Source organism: Lissotriton vulgaris, chromosome 12 (assembly GCF_964263255.1).
Source record: "Lissotriton vulgaris chromosome 12, aLisVul1.2, whole genome shotgun sequence".
Taxonomy (NCBI): domain Eukaryota; kingdom Metazoa; phylum Chordata; class Amphibia; order Caudata; family Salamandridae; genus Lissotriton; species Lissotriton vulgaris.
Window position 1 is genome coordinate 783,574,321 of NC_141700.1, and position 23,050 is coordinate 783,597,370.

At 46.0% G+C, this 23,050-nt stretch overlaps 1 pseudogene; it reads right to left on the minus strand.

Moving 5' to 3' along the window:
* Positions 1-8,876: 8,876 nt before the first annotated feature.
* Positions 8,877-23,050, minus strand: part of LOC147678710 (phospholipid scramblase family member 5-like) — a 91,026-nt pseudogene continuing 76,852 nt past the window's right edge.

A 23,050-nucleotide genomic window follows, 5' to 3' on the forward strand; every position in this document is an offset into this window, starting at 1 on the left:
AGTTGCCCAAAACTCTGTGCTCAGCACCAGAGTGGAGTTTTTTGTCTATTCGCGCATCCACAATGCATTTTCGGTGCGCGGGAGCGTCTTACCGGGTGCCTGCATTCACCGATGAGGTTTTCCATCCGTTCGCGAGCGCCACGAGATTTGCTAGTTGGCCACATGGGCCTGCGAGAGTTTGCGATCGGGAACACGTCCTTTGAGCCCGCCAGCGGATGTTTTGTGAAGATCGCGAACATGCAGAATTTGCAATCTGGAGATGAAGCTCTCTCAAGCGGCAGCAAAACCTTCTTGAAATAATGATTTGTATTTTAAAAAACTCCTCAGATTGGCATTGGATTGCACTTTTTTGTGCAAGGAGTCCTTTTTCTTTTTTTAAATGGAAGGAAGTGCCCCAGAGTCTCCAGCTACCTGTTCTTGTCCAGCAGGCTCCTCCCAGTGCTTTGTCCATCTCCTGTTCACTTTTCATTTGGATTTTGACCTGTAAGGATCCCTCTTTGTGTCTGCTGCATCATATATCTTTGGATTTGAGGACTTTTGAGTTTGAGATTTCACTAGTAAGTTTGAGAATTGGTGTTGTTTTTTAGATTTGGGCATTGCACCTACATTTTTGTGCTTTTCATATTTGAAAAAAAGTATTGTTGGTGGCCTGTAGTTTCACTAGAGGCCTAGTTGTTTGTTTGCAAGTAATTTGTCTTCTTTGATAAAGGGAACATGTTGCACAGTTCACTACATTTTCTCCAACTTTTGAAATCAATTTGCCATATTTATATTCACCAGCCGGCCAGTTGTCTGCCAATAGGCCTTTCAGTCAGTAGGCCCAGAGCTACCCATGGGTGCATGAAACACCTGTTTCTGTGGTGTCTGTTGAATTTAAACATCAATTAGGGCATGGATGGCATTGGATTGAAATGCAAAATGTGTATTTGGGTATTTCAGTTTTTGTCATGTGTGTTAAATAAATGCTTTTGTTGGGTGTGTGTGATTTCTCTGTAACTTGCAAACCTTTTTAAGCCCTGTGGATTGGAAGAGTCACCTACCTTGTGACTGAAAAAGATTATTTGAAGAAAAACAAAGTGCAAACATCCGGACCCAACACTAGATGGCAGACCTATGCAAAGCATGTGATCTACAGCTCACATGCCTCGAACAATACTTTATTTTTTTTACTGGATCTGAAACGAAGACTGAGAAAAAGGCAAAATGGGATTTTACTCTTGTGGGAGCATTCGGACACACTCTGGCGGCCAATCTCTTTGTGCCAGAAGAATGTCATAGATTACTTTAATTGTGTGCATAATGTGCGAGTCAATTAAATCTTATAATTTATAGTCCCTCTTGGGTGGGATGACGCACCTGTATGGTATTTGGGCTTCAACATACTCGTTAGCTGTTGTCACCTCCAGAAACTCTTGAAGATTCTAGTGAACTATCGTGAACACTACCATGCTGTCTGGCAGAGTAACTGCCCACATCCTGTTCTTCAGTAATGTTCTCAATAAATGTGACATACTTAGTCGAAATCCATGCAACCATCTTTTTAAATTGGGTTTTTTTGTTGTGGAAGTTTCTCTTCCTTTTTAGGTCTCGCTGAATCAATGCGAAAGCATTGTTCGGCGAGATTATAGTAGGCTTCCGAAAAGTCTCCCCAAACTGCAGATTTGGTACAGTTCATGTGAGGCAGGCGCGTGCACATCAAACACCATCAGCCTCGGCATTAGAATTCAAAGGAATGTGCTCTCCCGCCCCCCGCTTCAGACTTCAAAGGAAGGCGCTCCCCCGCCCGCTTCAGACTTCAAAGGAATGTGCTCCCCCGCCCCCCGCTTCAGACTTCAAAGGAAGGCGCTCCCCTGCCCGCTTCAGACTTCAAAGGAATGTGCTCCCCCGCCCCCGCTTCAGACTTCAAAGGAAGGCGCTCCCCCGCCCGCTTCAGACTTCAAAGGAATGCGCTCCCCCGCCCCGCCACAGCAATGCCGAGAGCTTGTTGCTTTATTGCTCTCACTTCCGTCCTTGTTCTGGCAAGTTTAAAATGTCATTAATAAAATACAATACATTTACTCCATTTGCGTCCCGTTCATGTTAAACACACAATTTTATTTTTCTAATTGAACGTTCACCGCAGCCATATGCAAATCTGTATTGGTCCTGCTTCAGTATGAACAGCATAACATGAATTGTCAGGCCACGCCCACCCTGAGCTAGAAAACACCCATGGAAGTCTGATTTCACCCTCACTAGATACCTAGTGACCTCACTCTACCTCCCTCGCTCTATCACTCTACCGCCCAACAATCTACCCCCCTCACTCTACCACTCTACTGCCCTCACTCTACTACTCTACCACCCTCACGCCCTCACTCTACCGCCCTCACTCTACCATTCTTCCGCCCTCACTCTGCCGCTCTACCACCCTCAATCTACCGCCCTCACTCTACCACTCTACTGCCCTCACTCTACCACTCTACCGCCCTCACTCTACTGCCCTCACTCTACCACTCTACCACCCTCACTCTACCACTCTACCGCCCTCACTCTACCACTCTACCCCCCTCACTCTACCGCTCTACCGCCCTCACATTACCACTCTACCGCCCTCACTCTACTGCCCTCACTCTACCACTCTACCACCCTCACTCTACCACTCTACCACCCTCACTCTACCACTCTACCGCCCTCACTCTACCACTCTACCGCCCTCACTCTACCGCCCTCACTCTACCACTCTACCGCCCTCACTCTACCACTCTACCGCCCTCACTCTACCACTCTACCGCCCTCACTCTACCACCCTCACTCTACCGCCCTCACTCTACCACTCTACCGCCCTCACTTTACCACTCTACCGCCCTCACTCTACACTCTACCACTCTACCACCTTCACTCTACCACTCTACTGCCCTCACTCTACCACTCTACTGCCCTCAATCTGCCACCCTCACTCTACCACTCTACCGCCCTCACTCTTCCGCCCTCACTCTACCACTCTACCGAACTCACTCTACCACTCTACTGCCCTTACTCTACCACCCTCACTCTACCATTCTACTGCCCTCACTCTACCGCCCTAACTCTACCACTCTACTGCCCTCACTCTACTGCCCTCACTCTACCACTCTACTGCCCTCACTCTACCGCCCTCACTCTACCACTCTTCCGCCCTCACTCTTCCACTCTACTGCCCTCACTCTACCGCCCTCACTCTACTGCCTTCACGCCCTCACTCTACCACTCTACCGCCCTCACTCTACCACCCTTACTCTACCACTCTACCACCCTCACTCTACCGCCCTCACTTTACCACTCTACCGCTCTCATGCCCTCACTCTACCGCCCTCACTCTACCGCCCTCTCTCTACCGCTCTCACTCTACCACTCTACTGCCCTCACTCTACCACTCTACCGCCCTCACGCCCTCACTCTACTTCCCTAACTCTACCACTCTACTGCCCTCCTGCCCTCACTCTACCGCCCTCACTCTACCACTCTACCGCCCTCACGCCCTCACTCTACCGCCCTCACTCTACCATCATGTCTAATTAGCACAGTTTTTTCTGCACTCTTGTGTCCTCTTGTTTGTTCTCTCTAGCATCACCCTCATCACACTCTCCTAATGAGTCTTCCTTCTCCCGCATGTGACCCTACTTGCACCCTCTCGGATCCATCTTCATTCTTTTCTGCTTTTCACTGTTTCAGCCACACACTCCACTCTTTTGTTTCTCATTTCTGGCCTCTTTCCTACTTAACATTTCATCCTTTCTCCTTTAATCCCATTTCCACCTTCTCACAACCCCTTCGAGCACTGTTATCTTAACATTTGTGTTTCTCTCTGTCTTATGATATCTGCCTGACACCATTTACTTCGGACCCTCACCCTCACACCCTCATACCTCCTCACCCTCACACACCCTCACACCCTCTCACACCCTCACTCACCCTCACACCCTCACCCACCCTCACATACCCTCACTCACCCTCAAGCTCACACCCCTCACCCCCTCACCCTCACACACCCTCACACCCTCACCCCCCTACCCTCACCACCCTCTCACCCTCACTCACCCTCACACCCTCACCCTCACACAACCTCACCCTCACACACCCTCACACACCCTCACCCTCACACCGCCTTCACCTTCACATCCCTACACCCTCACATCCCCTCACCCTTCCTCACCCCCACCCCCTCACTCCCCTCACCCTCACACACACCCTCACTCACCCACTCACCCTCACACCCTCTCACACCCTTTCACCCTCACACCCCCTCACCCTCACACCTCATCACACACCCCCTCACCCTCACACTCCCTCACCCTCACACCACCTCACCCTCACACCCCCTCACCCTCACACACCCTCACACTCCCTTCACCCTCACACACCCCTCACCCCCCTCACCCTCACACCCCCTCACCCTCCTACCCCCTCACCCTCACACACCCTCTCACCCTCACACACCCTCTCACACTCACACACCCTCACACCCCCTCACCCTCACACCCTCACACACCCTCTCCCTCACACACCCTCTCACCCTCACACACCCTCACCCTCACACACCCCTTTACCCTCACACCCCCTCAGCCTCACACACCCCCTCACCCTCGAACCCCCTCACACCCCCTCACCCTCACACACCCCCTCACCCTCTCACCCACCCTCACCCACCCTCTCACCCTCACACTCCTTCTCACCCTCACTCACCCTTTCACCCTCACACACCCTCTCACCCTCACTCACCCTCACACCCCCTCTCACCCACCCTCACCCTCACACACCCTCACCCTCACACCCCCTAACCCTCACACACCTCACCCTTACACAAACCCTCACACCCCCCCCAACCCTCACACCCCCTCACCCTCACACCCCCTCACACACCCCTTCACCATCACTCACCCTCTCACCCACCCCCCCACACCCTCTCACCCTCATACCCCCTTTCACCCTCAAACACCCTCTCACCCTCTTACCCTCACACACCCTCTCACCCACCCTCACACCCCCTCACCCTCACACACGCTCACTCTCACACCCCCTCACCCTCACCCCCTCACACCCCTCACCCTCACACCCCCTCACACCCCCACACCCCTCATCCTCACACCCTTACCCTCACACACCCCCTCACCCTCACACCCCCTCACTCTCACACCCCTTCACCCTCACACACCCCTACCCTCACACACCACCTCACCCTCACACACCCTCACTCTCACACCCCCTCACCCTCACCCACCCTCTTCCTCACACACCCTCACACCCCCTCACCCCAACACCCCCCTCACCCTCACAGCCCCACACCCCTCATCCTCACACCCCCTCATCCTCACACCCTTACCCTCACACACACCCTCACCCTCACACCCCCTCACTCTCACACCCCCTCACCCACCCTCACCCTCACTCACCCCCTCACCCTCACATCCCCTCACCCTCACATCCCCTCACCCTCACATTCCCTCACCCTCACATTCCCTTACTCTTACATCCCCTCACACCCTCACACCCCTCACCCTCAAACAACCTCAACCACCCCTCACCCTCACTCACCTTCTCACCAACCCTCTCACCCTCACACACCCCCTCACACACCATTTCACCCTCACACACCCTCTCACCCTCACACACCCTCTCACCCAACCTCACACCCCCTCACCCAACCTCACACCCCCTCACTCTCACACCCCCTCACCCTCACACACCCTCACACACTCACACCTTCACCCTCACCCTCACACACCCTCTCACCCTCAAACACCCTCTCACCCTCAAACACCCTCTTACCCTCACACACCTCTCACCCTCACACACCCCTCACCCTCACACACCCTCTCACCCTCACACACCCTCTTACCCTCACACACCCTCTCATCCTCACCCTCACACCTCCTCACCCTCACACCCTCACCCTCACACCCCCTCACCCTCACACCCCCTCACCCCCTCACCCACTCACCCTCACACACCCTCTCACCCTAACACCCCTCACCCTCACACCCCGTCACCCTCACACCCCCTCACCCTCACACCCCCTCAGCCTCACACCCTCGCCCTCACACACCCTCGCCCTCACCCCTGTCACCCTCACCACTATCACCCTCACCCGCCCTCACCCTCACACCCCCTCACACTCACACCCTCTCACACCCTCACAACCCCACACCCTCACAACCCCACACCCTCCCCCTCACACACCCTCACCTTCACATCCCCTCACCCTCACACCCCCTCACCCTCACACCCCCTCACCCTCACCCCCCTCCCCCACACTCCCCCTCACCCTCACACCCCTCACACTCACACCCCCTCACACTCACACCCTCACACCCTCACACCCTCTCACTCTCACACCCCCTCACCCTTACACCCCTTCACCCTCACACATCCTCACACACCCTCACCCCCACACACCCTCACTCAACCTCACACCCTCACACCCCCTCACCCTCACATCCCCTCACCCTCACAACCCTCACCCTCACACAACCTCACTCACCCTCACACCCCTTCACCCTCACACACCCTCACCCCCTCACCCTCACACACCCTCACACCCTCACACCCTCACCCTCACACCCCCTCCCCCTCACACCCCCCCAACCCACACACCCCCTCACCCTCACACACTCTCACTCACCCCTCACCCTCACTCACCCTCACACCCCCTCACCCTCACACACCCTCACCAGCATAGCATAACAAAAATAGCATAGCATAACAAAACACAGCATAGCATAGCATAACAAAAAAGCATAGGATAGCAGAACATAACATAGCATAACAAAACAAAGTGTAGGATAGCAAAACAAAACATAGCATAACAAAACAAAACATAGCATAGCAAAACACAACAAAGCATAGCATAGCATAACAAAACACAACAAAACATAGCATAGCACATCAAAACATAGCATAACAATACAAAGCATAGCATAACATAACAAAGCATAGCAAAACAAAACATAGCATAGTATAACAAAACATAGCATAGCATAACAGAACACAACAAAACATAGCAGAACAAAACATAGCTTAACATAACAAAACATACCATAACATAACACAACAAAGCATAGTATAACAAAACAAAGCATAGCATAACAAAACAAAGCAAAACACAACAAAACATAGCATAGCATAACAAAACATAACCACACATAGCATACATAACAAAACATAGCATAGCAAAGCATAGCAAAACATAGCATAGCATAACAAAACACAACAAAACATAGCATAGCATAACAAAAAACAACATAGCATAGCATAACAAAACAAAGCTTAACATAGCATAACAAAACATAGCATAACAAAGCATAGCATAGCATAGCATAACAAAACAAAACATAGCATAGCAAAACAAATCATAGCATAGCATAACAAAGCATAGCATAGGAAAACACAACAACACATAGCAAGCATAACAAAACATAGCATAGCATAACAAAACAAAGCATAGGATAGTAAAACTAAACATAGCATAACATAAAACAAAGCATAGGATAGCAAAACAAACATAGCATAACAAAACATATCATAACATAACAAAACATAGCATAACAAAACAAAAACAACACTTAGCATAACAAAACATAGCAAACCACAATAAAACATAGCATAGCTTAACAAAACACAACAAAACATAGGATAGCAAAACAAAACATATAATAGCATAGCAAAACATAGCATACCAACACAACAAAGCGTAGCATAGCATAGCATAACAAAACATAGCATAGCAAAACAAAACAGAGCATAATAAAACACAACAAAACATAGCTTAGCATAACAAAACATAGCATAGCATAACAAAACACAGCATAGCATAGCATAACAAATTAAAGCATAGGATAGCAAAAAATATCATAGCATAACAAAACAAAACATAGGATAGCAAAACAAAACATAGCATAGCATACAGCTTCACTCAGCACCACCACAGCATCACTCAGGGGCACCACAACATCACTATGCGTTACCACAGCATCACTGAATGCCACAGCATCATTCGTTCGCCATCACAACATCACTCAATGCCACCACAGCATCAATCTGTGCAACCATTTAACAACACCTGGTTCAAATATGTTCTCGCGATGTTTCAAGCTTTATTACAAATGTAACAAAAAGATGTTAATATTTCACTTCTGTTCTTAGATTTTCGTCACAATAAAATACACTGAACATAATCTTCACAAAAGTTATTTACAAAACTTTAAACTATTGCCATTATAAATTACAATATCTTTTATTTAAGTATTAATTGTTTAAAAAAATGAAAAGCCATTGTTATTTGTAATATCAATACATGTAAGTCACGTGATTACAACACATATTGCATTATAGAAGCTATAGGTGTCACATTTGCGAAAGGTATAACTATTGGCATTGTAAATGACAAAACTATTAATTTCACTATTTTCAAAAACAAAACATGAATAAAAATGTGTCATTTACAATACCAATAGCTCAAACTTTCCTTATGCGAGACCTATTGCATTGCAAATGCTTGTTTATTGTGACGTCAGATGAGCCTCTGACTCGTTTCTGCCTTCTGACCACCAAGCTCTCTCTCTCGAGTCTTTTGTCAGATGAGTCCTGAAAGGTAGGAGATGGGTATGGATCAGTATACTGAATACTACCAGGAAGTTTAAAATTATCACAGTTTCTAAGATTGTATCACTTTTCTCCAACTGTGGAGATTCTCCTTGTTTAATTTTATCTTTGTTCGATATTTGTTTGACCCAGCGTATTTTAGAACCCTCCTGCGATTACATGGTATTATCCTTTTCGGAATTACCTGTAAGTTGTGATTTATTTGGTCTGGCCCTGAAACTATCCCAACCTATACTTGTATAAACCTCTGAAATAATTTATGGTAACTCGCATTCCTGGTCGATCTGTGGAACTTCTGCAGGTTCTTGGTGTGCTGCCAATGCTGCTGCTTCCCCTTCAATATTTCCTAAACCAATATTTGTTTTTTGTGCAATCCGAAACTGAATGTCTTCACGTTTGGTGGGAACCTGACCCATAATCGCATTAATAGTTACCAGGTTTATCCCTGGTGTCACCAATTGTTGGTTAGCTGGAGCAGCCCTCTCAGGGGCAGTATTCAGAGTTCGCATTACAAATTGCAGTAAAAATCTGCATATTCTAACTAAATTAGTATATAGTGGGCGCAGATCTGCTGCCTATAAATTTTGTATATTTGAAATGGTGGGTAGGCAGCCTGAACTGGCCATGAGACCCTATCATTGTGGACGGGCCCCACTCTAACGATCAATTCCATGTGGAAGGGTGCCTTGAAACCACTTTTGATGTTCTTGATATGTTAGTGGTAATTCTAGAAATTTATAAGCTCTGTGCTGAGCAAGTGGATTAGCTACAGTATATGTATGAAAAGCATTAGTATTTGCATCTAGTGCAGGAAAATGGACAATTGGATAGATAGACCCTGCTCTGTACGCATCGTGTGCCTCTACCAGAAACGTAACATCTCAACCCCATTAAGAAGCCCATTTTAAAGTAAATGTGTGTTAGCTTGTCTACAGTTTACAACCATTACTAATGGTACTGGTTGTGACATCTCTTTAAGAAAGCATTAAGAGATAGAAACACCAAATGGGGTATCCTTTTAAAGTTAAAGCTTGAACAACCTACAGACTATAATAGGTACTAACTATATAGCTGAGGAGGACATTTTCCCCAACACCACGGATGTCTGTATATAAAGGCGCTTAATGTGCCTTTGGCATGCGAGAGAAAGTTATTCAGGAGATCCGTTAAATAAGTTCCTGACCTAACTTTGGTCGCCATATCTTGCAGCTCTTATTCTGGTAATAATATTGCTTGTTTAGTGTGGAAGCACCACGGCGTGTGGGAGACTAAGTCAGCCCCACACAGTCTGGAAGTTGTTGACCTAACTCCTGGCTAGCTGGCAGTGCCTCACTCACCCTAATCAGGATAGAAGAGATTTGTGGCAGCCTAAACTGGACACTTCTGAGTCCTCAGGGTGTCATGCAGTTCCTATTATAATAAGACTGCATGTTTTTTTAGGGTGGCAGCACAACCGCATGTGGGTGACTGAGTCAGTTCCACACCGTCTGGAAACTGTTGACTTAACTCCGGACTAGCTCGAAGTGCCTCACCCAACCTTAGAAAACAAAAGGTGATTTGTGGCAACCTAGAACCTGCCACTCTGACTCCTCAGGGAAGCCATGATGAACAGATCATACCCATTCAGCTCAGTTACTCAAAAGACTCACACATGCCAACACAGAATGAAGATACAAAATGGATTTCAATGCATTTATTGAAGCAATTCCATTCTATCATCAAAAGCATGAGCTGCGATAATTAGGCAGATGAAATATAATACAGTGATCATAGTTTCTATCAGTGTGATGTGAAAAAGATAAACAATCCCAACATTTTGTATGATCTTGAAAACCTAGAGATTCCTACCTTCACTCTATGTCTAAAAACTGAGAGCATAGTGGTGGTAACCCTTCTGCCTATCCCATTCTAAGAGGAAGACCCCCAACCCCATACAAGGCCGGCAAGGGTCTGCCGGTTATCTGAATAGCCATATTCTCAGTTGCCTGAAGAGTCAGTGCCAGGATCAGCGGAGCTGTCAATGGAATGGTGTAGGTTGTAGGAGGGCGGGACTGGAATGCCCCTCACCACCTCCCCCTAAGCCCATGTGGTGTTTATTTAACAAATCTTGCAGTGTTCTAAGAACAGGACCAACGTGATAATTAGGAACTGGGTCCTGATCTCCTGGAGTGGCAGTAAGAGTTAGGATATCATGTACTGAACATGACAACCTTGAACATGGCACAGAGTAAAATGTATACGAAGGGCTGTTATAATGTGCGAAGTGAACAACTATGTCTTCTCAGAAAGAAGCAGCTGATTAAAAATATAAAAACAACAAGCTGACAGATGGCTGTGCTAAAAAATATGAAAATCCATAAAGCCATGACCACATGTACAAGACACCAGCAATACTCCTAATGCGAAATAAGGGTGTCCAACCCAGACACTAAGGAGAACCCACAATACCTCCCCCTTCCTGGTAGGGGAGTGTAGAGTCCAGGATCTAACATTTTAAGACTATACTTCTTAAAAGCATGTGTAATATAAAATACATACATTAAAGAGTTAAAATGTCCAAGTTGGCAAGTAGACCAGGCCAAAAGTTTAAGGATGAATTAAAACAAGTCAATTTGTAAAAGATGCAGATTAAAAACCATCAGAATCTTGCATGAGGTCATCAAGCTTAGAGGTAGAGATGGAATCTAGGATAGACATAATTTCGGCAGACGATAAAACCAGCAGATCCTTATTGGAAGATGAGAAGGAGCACGCGACCCGTGGTCTCGGCCATGGCTGAGCGGGCAGCGTTCTGTGCAAGATGTCGAGGCACCAGGAGACAAGAGTCTCCATCCCTGGAGTTAGGCTCAGGGGGGTGTCACGTAGTAACCGTAATCTCATTGGACACCTCTGGCAGTAAACCTTCATTGAGAACAACAGAGAAAGAGCACTTGTTGCAGACCAAGACACACATCCAGTGCATGTTCGAAAGAGCACCAGAAGCAACGGAAGACGCGATGCACACAGCCGAGTACTGGCCGAAATGACAATGACTACTCCTAGTCTAGTTCTTCCAACAGTGCAACCCCGAAACACAATACCATGCTTTCACGACACAGGTGGACGGGTGGGAGCGCCATCACTCCTCTTTGTTGAGATGGGGCTGCCATTACGAATTAAATATAGCATACACATGTAAATGCATAAAACAGGGAAGGCTACTTGCCTGTCTGGGGACTGGTATAAAAGTATAAGAAACCCAGAACCTCTGAACAAAAACAAGCACTTTAGTATGTAGTCACTACATGAGAGACCAATTTGGAGCCTGCTATTACTTTGATCTTCATTGGTCTCACAGTGTACAACATAAGACCAGACATTTGACAGTTTTTTATGCGGACCACATGAGAACACTATGTTGGAAATCCTACATATTGCATGCTTCATATATGTCTATCATGTTGCGACTTCATGCCAAAGGGTTTGTGTTTGTTCACAGGTTAGGTGTTTCTGATACTTTTTTATCAGTCCCCGGAGAGGCAAGTAGCCTTCCCTGTTGCATGAATTTATACGTGCCTGCCATTTTTGTGTTTAATGAACCTTAGAATCGCACTGGGGCTTCGACATTCCTTTTGTCCTGACGAATGCCTGGGACCAATCTTGGCCATTAGAATAGGGCAGAAACATGTTGGTATGCTGAATGTCATAGGCTTTTGAGACACCCCGGCACCCTTGAAATAATTCTCAAATTGCGATTAGCAAATTGCGAATTCGCAATTTGAGAATTATTTCGCAATCATTCCTATGGGCCTCCTGGCCCATAGGAATGCATTGGAAATTATCCCTTAATTGCAAATTCGCAAAATGCGAATTCGCAAATAAGGAAGATTAAGGAATCGCTAAAAAAAAGCAAATTTCTTCATACATACCATTTTGCGATTCCTAAATAGCGATTCCTTAAAAATCGCTATTTAGGAATCGCAAAAGGGTTTGTTGATACATATGGCCCTATGTTACTTCAGCTCTGTAGTTTTGCATTTGCATGGGCAGACTAGTACTTTATTGCACTGAAGGCTATATGTACAGAGCAGCTTTCAAATCACATCTCTTACATGTCGCTCAGGCACCAAGAAATGACATCTAATGGCAGTCAGAGGACTCTATCTCTGTCCTATTAGAAGGTAACACAGGAAATTACATATTTTCACCATAAAGACTTAGGGTGGAAGTATCTCACAGGAAATGAGATCTTTTCTCCATAAAGACTTGGGGTGGAAGTATCTCACGGGAAATGAGATCTTTTCTCCATAAAGACTTGGGGTGGAAGTATCTCACAGGAAATTAGATATTTTCTTCATAAACACTTGCAATGGAAGTATCTCACAGAAAATTAGATATTTTCGCCATAAAGACTTGGGGCGGAAGTATCTCACAGTAAACAAGATCTTTTCTCCATAAAGACTTGGGGTGAAAGTATCTCACAGGAAATTAGATATTTTCTTCATAAACACTTGGGATGGAAGTATCTCACAGGAAATTAGATATTTTCGCCATAAAGACTTGGGGCGGAAGTATCTCACAGGAAATGAGATCTTTTCTCCATAAAGACTTGGGGCGGAAGTATTTCACAGGAAATGAGATCTTTTCTCCATAAAGACTTGGGGTGGAAGTATCTCACAGGAAATTAGATATTTTCTTCATAAACACTTGGGATGGAAGTATCTCACAGGAAATTAGATATTTTCGCCATAACGACTTGGGGCGGAAGTGTCTCACAGGAAATTAGATCTTTTCTCCATAAAGACTTGGGGTGGAAGTATCTCACAGGAAATTAGATCTTTTCTCAATAAACACTTGGAGATGGAAGTGTTTCTCAGTGGTATGGCCAGACAGGAGCCAGTGCATCACCCCAGATGCTGAAGACAGGTAAGTCCAAAGTTCATGTTCGGACCGGATATCCCTGAATCCCTCCTCCTTACGACTTATATCCTTCATGCCCCACACTCAAGAGACAGATCCCATACATCTACACTCGTGCCGGAGTGCCAGCAATGGTTGGCAGTCAGAAAGTAGGGGTCAGATAGGTAAAATGTTGGAAGAAGGTTTCGATGAAGGGGTAGAAGCCACTAGGCCCTGTGTCCTCTGTCTTTTCTGCCTCTCTCTGGGCCTGAGGCAGTCTTGAGGTGTTTACTAATTGTTGCTGCTTCGGGCTCGCAATGCCTGTTTCCTTCGTGTATAAATCATATGATCCTGTAAGAGAGAAAGAAAACAGTGAAATGTTACTTTTTATTGTCTACTTTCATTTAAGCAGTTTAAATAGGATTTTGTTTTGCAAACTACAAGAGGTTCAGGGCTTCAATTTAGGGTTCGGTGGACGGTAAACCAGGGGTCCTCCAGCCTCACCAAAAATGTGGTATCCTCACTCTATTGAGGACGCGTTGACAGTCACTCATACCTGCTCAAGTCCACCAAAGGCAGAGGAAACATTAAATGACCCCAACATGCAGGGAAAGAACTCCCAGCAACTCAGGATATTTACCTTTTGTAATAATTTTGTGTGTTTTGCTGTTCACCCTATGTGGGAAGGGTATGCCCAGACGTGGGTCCCGTGCTCACTAAGCCACTGGAGTCAAGCTATCCTGGCTGAAGACGGCTGATAGCCAGACACTGGTCCTAGGATGCTTGACTCCGGTCCAGGGAAGACATGGCTTGGCAGTTTGGGCTCGACTGTTCCCATGAGGCACAGGGTCAAGACTGATTTGCATATGGCCATGTCTGAACTGGGGTGGCTTGGTGAGCAAAATAACGATTGTTTAAACCCAGATCTGTGACTGGGGGTAAATGTTTTGCCATTGTGCAACATTCCGTCCATCATCTTGTGGGTTTGGCTTTTCACCCTATGTGGTAAGGGTCCCCCCAGACGTGGGACCCGTGCTCAATAAGCCACTGGAGTCAAGCTATCCTGGCTGAAGACGGCTGATAGCCAGACACTGGTCCTAGGATGCTTGACTCCGGTCCAGGGAAGACATGGCTTGGTAGTTTGGGCTGGACTGTTCCCATGAGGCACAGGGTCAAGACTGATTTGCATATAGCCATTTCTGAACTGGGGTGGCTTGGTGAGCAAAATAACGATGGATTAAACCCAGATCTGTGACTGGGGGTGAATGTTTTGCCATTGTGCAACATTCCGTCCATCATCTTGTGTGTTTTGCTGTACAGTTTAAGAGCAAGCATATGAATGGACTGGTGTGCTTGTCATTTGACTCTCATTTGTAAGTGCTGGAGGAAAAGCTTGGCAGCCTTCTTCTCTTTGTGGCGGGCTCCTTAATTTGAGATATAGGTAGAACAGTACGGTGCCAAGTCTCAAAAGATCAGACGCAGTTGCTGTTTTGGATAGTGCAGATGGAGAAAGCCTTTTGTACAGGATCGGTCAAGGCGGGGCAAGAGTCTAGGAGTTTCTGGAAGGAGAAGATGGACTCATAAATCTGTTCCCTCCTCAGGGATTCTGGGTTGTAGTTTTCAGATTCTAATTAAAGGGGTTTGACAGATGTTTTAGGTCATCAAAATGGTCCAATATTGAAACCAACATATTTGTTGGAGAGGACTCGCTGATTTGCACATTGGATCATACAAATAAATGTTTAGATTCTTTTTTCGTAGTTTAGGAAGGTATCACATTTAGTGAAATGGATTGAGAAATACTTCTGCTATACAGTTAACAGACAAATGTTTACGCAGAACCACAATTACAGCTAGTTCCTCTAATTGTAGATTCTGGTTGACACTCAAGATACAGCACTCCTCCTACATGTGATCAGAGGTAGGGTGGAGAAGAAAAAAATAATATATATGTATGTTTCACAATTCTGAATGACTTTAGGCAAATTAATCTTTTTTAGAAATGTACTGTACTGTAATTAGTAATCACACAATTTTAAACAATGAAGCAATTTCAAAATGGTACATGTAAATTAAATTGCTGGGACTGTCAGAAAATATTATTATGTGTGTTTAAGGAAGTGATTATAAAAAGCCATGATTAGTCTCACTGGTTGAATTATTCATTTTTGATTTTAAATAATTGCTTTCCTGACAAAAATACCTTGAAAAAGCTTTTTTCCAGTACCCCCTAAGGCACATCTTTCCAAGGGCTTTCAGGGGGTTCTCACTCACTCTGTCTGTTTCCCTCTCTCTCTCTCAATCTCTCTAATTGTCTCCCTCTCTCTGTCTCCCTCCCTCTCTCTCCCTCTGTTTCCCTCCCTCTCTCTCTCTGTCTCCCTCCCTCTGTCTCCCTCTGTCTGTCTCCCTCTGTCTCCCTCTGTATCGCTCCCTGTCGCCCTCGTCCATCTGTCTGTCTCCCTCTGTCTCCCGCTCTGTCTCCCTCTGTTTCCGTTCCTCTGTCTCCCTCCCTCTGTCACCCTCCCTCTCCCTATCTCTCTCCCTCTCTCTCTCTCCCTCTCCCTCTCTCGCTCCCTCTCCCTCTTTCTCCCTCTCTCTCTCCCTCTCCCTCTGTCTCCCTCTGTCTATCTACATCTGTCTCCCTCTGTCTGCCTACCTCCCTCTGTCTGTCTTGCTAAATCTGTCTCGCTCCCTGTCGCCCTCCTCCCTCTGTCTGTCTCCCACTCTCTGTCTCCCCCTCTGTTTCCATCCCTCTGTTGCCATCCCTCTGTCTCCGTCCCTCGGGCTCCTTTCCTGAGTCTCCTTCCCTGTCTCCCTCCCTCTGTCTGTCTCCCTCTGTCTGTCTCCCTCTGTCTCCCTCTGTCTACCCCGGAATCCCTCCCTCTGTCTCCCATGGTTTCCCTCTCCCTCTGTCTCCCTCCCTCCCTCTCTCTCCCTCTCTCTCTGTCTCCCTCTCCCTCTGTCTCCCTCTCTCTCTGTCTCCCTCTTTCTGTCTCCCCTGTCTCTGTCTACCTCTGTCTCTGTCTACCTCTGTCTCCGTCCCTCTGTCTGTCTCCCTCTCTCCCCCTCTCTCCCTTCTCTGTCTCCCTCTCTCTCTGTCTCCCTCTCTCTGTCTCCCTTCCTCTGTCTCCCTCTGTCTCCCTCCCTCTGTCTTCCTCCCTCTATCTCTCTCTGTCTGTCGCCCTCTGTCCCCTCACCCCGTGTGTGTGACAGCCTGGGCAGAGACAGCTTCCTGAACACACACACAGCCTCACCCCAGTACTTCGCAGGTCTTTAAAAGACCATTTACTGCTTTGTTGTGAATCTCCCGGCCCCCATAGAGCAGAGTGTCGGGGAGTCCGTGCTGCTGTGGCAGTGTTTGCTGACACTCTTTCAAAGGAATGCCACTTAATTAGCAGCAGTTATGTGCTAAGTGCCCATTACTACCGGTGTCATCTCGCGACACACCTACCCTTTGCAGACGACACAGTACTGTGTCGGGACACACAGTTTGGAAAGTTCTGCCCCAAGGGATCAATGTGAGTTTTATAAAAAAGTGGATATGAAACTGACTTTTAATATGCTTTTTAGTAATATTAAGCATCCCTGATGTATTTAGAGAGACTTTATATCCGGAAAATCACTGATTCCCTTTCGCTTCTTGTAGAGATTATGTGAGACTTCACTTTATGTCTGCATCACGGTAGCGTAGTCAGCAATAAAGGTAAAGTGGCCCCATCTTTACTTGCATCCTCAGTTTTCTCGACCTGCTTTGACAAACAAACGGAGATGTGACATTAGGCACTGTAGCCAAAATCCTCTTAGCAAACTCCTTAGAAAGCATATGAACAAGTTGCAAAACTAGAGATCTTTCATTGTAGAGGAAATCCAATGTCATCCCAGATTTCATATCATCTCCCAGCTCAACCCCTCAGAAAGACATGTGTGTCGAGCAAGGGCTCTACAAAAGTGAATCCTTTGGCCGAGTCCATCATTGAGTAAGCAGAAATTTACGGCTTTAGGTAGCATCTCGATTCCGGAGGGTTCTAAGATGCTCATAGTGTCACAGATCTTCTTGGCTTCTGGGCGAGGGATTTTACTTCCTCCTCTTATGAGTGGAGAGACTGAGTCCAAAGGTCCAAAGAATGAGCAGAATTGAGCTAGAAGATTCAATTCCTATCATAGAGCCCTTTGTAGCCATTGGTTAGGTGTTTTGTTGCGGTCAAGGGTGGTAGTCGTCTTATGGATCTCTTGCTTTTGAATGGACCATTTGAGCTTCTTTTGAAATTGTGGGGAGAATGGATCATCAGAGATACACCTTGCTTACATTTCTGCTTGTTGGATCAACTACACACAGTATTTGATAGTACACATGGATCCCAGGAAGCATTCGAGTTTAACTTGCTTTAATATTGTGAATGCCACTCTCAGTGCCTGGGGCCATGAACCTGCAATGCAGCCACATGCACTCAAGAGTATCCTTTTCACTCAACTCTGCTCGCCTTCCAGTAGAAGATGCACCCCTAGAGTGACCACCTCACTACACGTCATTACGGACAAAGGGCCTGATTTACAGTTTGCCAGATGGGAATGCTCCCTCCCAACAGTGTCGGATATCCCACCCACTGAATTTCAAGTGCCATAGTAGTATACAATGCACTAGTAATACAGAGATCGGGATATCCATAATGTTTGTGAGTATTTCCATCCACCAAACTCTAAATCATGCTGGGTTTTTGTATGGGAGCCGAGTGCTTTCCGTGTTTGGTAGTCATGGTTTACTTCCATTGAACTAGACAAAGAAACCCTATAGCAATTATTAGTTGGTGAAAAGTTCAGGACTGGAAACAGTGTCCGCGATGACATATAAGGAGGCGGACGCCATATACACACCGGTGTTTGTTAGCAAGCACTTCAGTGTACTTGTGACTGATTCCAGCATCAATGTTTCATCCTATAGTCTTCTCTTTGTTGTTTTAGCTCTTTGATTTCTTTGTGCAGATACTCAACTTCCCTATTTACTTCAAAGTGTCGTCAGTAGTCGTTTAAGGTCATTGACATCAATTCACCAAAACGCCTGGGCTAATGGAAGTGACATAAGACCTAACATCACAGCAATTGGGGATTTGCGTTCAATAGCATCACAAACTCCCATGGATGGTGCATTGGAATTCCCATTCAACAACCCATGGCTTTTGAGGAAAATCCATAGCTAAAGACAGTGGTAGACAGGAATTTATGCCAAAGTCTTATGCATCATCAAGGCAGGCATAATGAGGAGAATGTGTTTAATTTCTTCTTGTTTTTACAGCTTTGCATGTGCGCTGTATTGCACAGCATGCAATTAAAGGGAAACACGCCTTAAAGCATAGTTTTTGTACTGGAAGGCACTCCTTCGAGTACAAAACCTATAGTTCAGAGAACGCACACACCTTGCACTCTGGCACAGCGGTATGTGCGTTGGGGCATGGCTGCCAAAAGTGCGCTAGGGCACCAGGAGGGAAAACAATGCAACATATCGGATTATAGGCAGCTCAGCAACTTTGATGCAATGTTGCCTTGAGTCAAAGAATGGTGAATCTGGGCCTCAACCTCACACAATATAATCCCCTACTTGTCACCTGCCTCTCATTCAATTTCACAGAAACATTTTCTCACACATATGCACGCTCTCTTGCTCACTCAAACACGCTCTCACTTGCAAGCACACAGAGTATACATTTAAAACCATTTTGACTTACTGCAGCTGCCACCACAGATCCTAAGTGTGCTCCATTTTTAATTATACTAATAGTGAATAACAGAATATTTTTCACCATTAATATAGTGACAAATAGGCAGGCAATAAGGAATGTGGAGCCCCCATCTGTTCTTGGAACTGCTTTTTTCACTTCTGAAGACAGGGGTCACAGGGGGCAAGCCAGGGGTCACAGCTGCAACCGCGGGCACCCTAAAAATGACATCCATGTTTAGAAGGTGTCTGTGTGTGTGTGTGGGGGGGGGGGGGTGTCTGTGTGGAAGTGTTTGGGGGGGTGCGTGTGGAGTTAGGTGTGTGAGGGATTTGTGTATGTGTGTGACCCGTAGAAGCTCCACCCCTTCTGCTCCATAATAATCTGCTCCCAGAGAGAGAGAGGTGGAGCTCTTAGCCCCACTTCTGGGCTCGCAGGTTTATTTCTGAAGGGGTAGAGCCAGAACCCGGGTCAAGAGAAGGCAATGCTGTTGAGCCCCAGGAATGCACTGCACCTCATGACCCTCTAACTTTCATTTATAGGCAGTCATTTGCTGATTCACAAGGAAGCTCTTCTCTGGACAGGTTAACTCAGCATCTGCAACCTCAATGACTTGTACCCGCTCTTTCAGGGTCTTATCGCTCCAGCCCAGAAGAAGACAAAACTCTTCTCAAAGGCAGCAGACGATGGAACCCTGACAAATGTGCTCTACCATGATGTTCCTATCATAGAAGGCGAGCACCAGAATGGGCTTCGTGGTCACGACACAGCGACAGTGGGCGCTGTACAACCAAATTAATTATTGTACAAAACCCTACACTGGATGGGACACTATCATATTACGATTTGCCACCTTCAAGCTGTGAAAGCGGGTATTGTCAAACTGCAAGGGGGATTAGAAGAGTGAGTGTTGAGGAACAGATCCTAATGGTGAAAGGCAAGTGTGCTGATCTCTTCCTGTGGGATAGAAACTGATGGCTGTGATGGAACTGCTCTTTTGGCTTTATACTTGGAACATACTTATCGCTGCCAGAGGTACTTCCTAGAGGCAGTCGCTCTCTATGGTAACCTGGGGCTAGGAAAGATTCACAAAGTCAACATCAACAAAGTGATCCGGCATCCCACAATATAAATGTCATTTGTGGCGCTTGATGTTCTTCCTGGTGAAGAACCGGGGTTTAACCCAGCGGCGTCAGGGGCACGCCTAAGATCTTCGAGTTCACCTGTCTTGGTATACAGAGACACGGAATACTTCTGGATGGCATCAGAGACCAAGTAACAGTGATCCTATAAATACATCACAGTTTAATTTCTCAGGAGACTGCTCATTTTACTAAGGCGAGACGTCTCCTTTTATACCCAATATTCACATTATGAATGTACACCCACTGCACAAAATTCTAGCCAATAAGGTACATTTTCAAACAAAGTGTCACATAACAAAAAACTAAATTTACAGTATCCCAACCCAAAAGTTAATTATTAGGAATGTCCCAAATTCAATCTCCACAAGCCGGACAAACCTATAACTGAAAGCATAACCCATGTAAATGAAGAAACATAAAAAAGAAACAGTAACAGATGCTGAACAAGATAAGGCATGTGCAAGGAAACTAAAAGTTAACGATGTCCTGAACATTGATTGGCAATTTCAGACAAAGATCGATCAGGGAAATTGGCTTTGCGAGGTCAGTTTCAGGTGAAGAGGTCAGTTTCTTACAGTTCATTTCAGAGTCAAAAAGAAACCTAGTTAATGTATACATGAACTAAGATGGCCAGGCCACTTTATTCGCCAGGCTACCTTCACAGGCCTACGTGAGGGCAATACAAAATGGTGGCACAGAACAAAATGGAGTCAGACTCGAGAATCACAAAACCTCACTGGGTGTCACTTTCACCTCCACTACTAGAGCCAATGTACTTCGATGACCGTGTCTACCTACATTTATGACTTGCGGAAGGAGTACAGCGCTCACCTTGTTATTTTTAGGGCATCTCCAACACAATAGGAGGTTTCTGCAACCAAACTAGAGTTGGGTGTGGTGGCAGTTGTAATACCCATGAATGATTTGATAACAGACTCAATGTATGGATGGGTATTTACTTTGGGGCCTATAAAATCTGAGGTCCATGACAGACTATACAAAATAAGGTCATTCTTGAGCTAAAGAGCATCTTTATGCCATGTTTGGCTTTATTTTGCTTCATGAACAATGAAAGAACACCAGAAACAACAAAACTGTAATACTATATGACAACAAGCATGGCGGCGCACACTTCGAAAACCGCGTGCTGAATGGCGGAAGAATTGAGAACATCTGTCTAAATGCTCGGCGAACTCAACTGAGATGCAAAAGATGAGGAAATTTGCAACGTTTGGGCAGATCCATGACACAAAGATTGGGACCCCAAGACTGAACATGTGGTGCTCCAGTTATGGGTTGTCAATGTAGGAGGGTAGTGGATGGGGAGGGCCCTGTAATCTTTCGGGTCGATTACTCATTCAATGGAGGGATAGGTTTTTAGTGAAACATAATACATAGATTTTCACTGGGAAAAGAAAATCTCATCAAACCCACAAAAGGTAATGAGGGGTGGTTACAATTTGTCTCACATAGGTAATCGCTCAGGGTAGCATCCCAACCCATCATTATTTTGCTCACTATGCCACCTCAGTTTGGACCCAGTCAAATTGCAAATCAGCCTTGACCCTGTTCCTTGTGGGAACAGTGCAGCCAGAACTGACAGGAAAAGTCCTTACTGAACCAGAACACAAGCATCCTGGGACTGGTTTTGCCCTGATAAATGCCACTGGAAGCAAGCTATATATGGCCGATGAGCCCTTACCAGAGCAAAACCATTCATAGGTAGTGTTACAGTTTGGTGAGGGCCCAGCTTGGCAGTTCAGACCGGACTTTCCTCGTGAGGAGCAGGGTCAAGGCTGATTTGAATATGGCTGAGTCAAGGCTGATTTGCATATGGCTGGGTCAAGGCTGATCTGCATATGGCTGGGTAAAAACTGTCGCGGCATGGTGAGCAAATAAACAATGGGTTGGGATGCTACTCTGATCGATCGGCAGTGGTTATAGGAATTATAAATCAGATAAATCCGGACAATGGTATAGAGTCTAGGTATAACACCGCCACATATAATGATCGCACAAAATATCGTGAAAGAACCAATTATTTAACGGTGCTAAAAAGTGAGGAGAACCACCAAACTCCCCAGGACAGGCCTCAGCCCTCAAGAACATATAACACTCCTTAGCACACATATATCAATTTACAGAGTAACACAGGTACGTAATGTGTTTAGCAAGTGCAAACATAAAAAATAGGCAAACATTTTTTCTTCTTTCTTCTTTGTCATTCACTTTAATGTGTGCAAATCTTCCTAAGTTGATCTCTACAGCCAACACGTGTTTCGTGGCAACCGGGAGGTCGTCCTGCGACTTTCTCAAGGCTATTTCTTGTGTAAGAGCTGTTTTTATATGTGGTGATATTTCCAACCAACAATGGGTTTCCGGTGTGGTGGAGTCAATGTTCAATATATTTTCCTGGTATCTGAATCTTCGAGTCAAAACTCTTCTCAGAGCTCACTCCAGTGTTGAAAAACTCCACCACGACGTCACCGCGATGTCTATCATGCCGAGTACGCTCGAAGAATCAGACACGTGTTGGCTGCAGAGAACAATTTGGGAAGATTTGCACACATTAAATTGAACGACAAAGAAGAAAGAAGAAACATTTCTGGCCTAATATTTATGTTTGCATTTACTAAACACGTTACGCACCTGTGTTACTCTGTGAATTGATATACGTGTGCTAAAGAGTGTTATATATAG